The 1,042-nt window shown below is 44.7% G+C and overlaps 1 non-coding gene across 1 annotated transcript; it reads right to left on the reverse strand.

Annotated features, from left to right (window-relative positions):
- Positions 1–737: 737 nt before the first annotated feature.
- Positions 738–810, reverse strand: TRNAM-CAU (transfer RNA methionine (anticodon CAU)). The gene has a single exon. It is a non-coding gene; the product is annotated as a tRNA-Met (tRNA).
- Between the last annotated feature and the right edge of the window lie 232 nt (positions 811–1,042).

Consider the following 1,042-nt stretch of genomic DNA (forward strand, 5'->3'; position numbering starts at 1 on the left):
GCCGAGAATAGGCCCAAGAGGAGAGGCCGGTGGCACGGATGGAAGTGAAGGATGTCTAGCTCCGCCCTACGTTTCTATAGGGGGCCCTACGTTTCTATAGGCAACGGCCCCATAGAATAGTAGGGGGCTTCGGTGCAAAGGAAGGACCATCCCAACAACATCTCCTTCATTGCCACCGAGGCCAGCCTCACAGAAAGAAGCATTGTTGGTGAACCCGGCCGCCCGGATATAGAAGCATTGTTGGCCAGTGAAAGAAAGTATTCTCCATTGGCCCTACTATTATATCGCCCCCCCTCTTTATTATTCATGGCCCTCAACTAATCTGATCACGGCATCTGATCAGGGCCCCTACTATTCGCTAGGGGCCGCCCAGGAAGATCAAGCAGGGAGTTCTAGCCATAGCAGGGAGAGAGAGCCCTCAACTAATATCAGGGAGTTAGCCGCCCTAATCTGATCAGGGCCCCTACTATTCGCCAGGGATCAGGGATCGGGGTTGTAGGATAGGGAAACTAATCGCCGAATTCTAGAAAAAAGGGCCGCCCCGCCCCGCCCCTTATAATAGTAGGGGAATTGGAGGGGGGAACCTTCTATAGTCCCAGTTCGGTCCCCATAGAATAGTAGGCACAGTCATAGGAGCCAGACAAATGATCGATCGACATTAGGTAGGGTTCCTTAGGGCCCCTACTATTCTATGCGATTCTTTCATCTAAAAAACAGAGTGCAATAACTGTTTATTATGCATCCAGCAGGAATTGAACCCGCGACTTCCCAATTATGAGTTGGGTGCTTTTACCATTCAGCCATGGATGCTATGGTAAAGTTATTTCATTATAATCAATATGGTAACCAATTCAATTCTATTTCTCTTTTATAGAAATAACAAGAAACTTTTTTTTGACAAATTGTACAATAGTTGAATAACTTGCACTGACTACCTCTTTCTTATTATAAATAATTCAATTTAATAAGTAATACAATAGTTGAATAACTTGCACTGACTACCTCTTTCTTATTATAATTCAATTTAATAAGTAATAATTAC

This window comes from Cupressus sempervirens, chromosome 4, assembly GCF_028749045.1.
Source record: "Cupressus sempervirens isolate cs-2001-9-10 chromosome 4, ASM2874904v1, whole genome shotgun sequence".
NCBI lineage: Eukaryota > Viridiplantae > Streptophyta > Pinopsida > Cupressales > Cupressaceae > Cupressus > Cupressus sempervirens.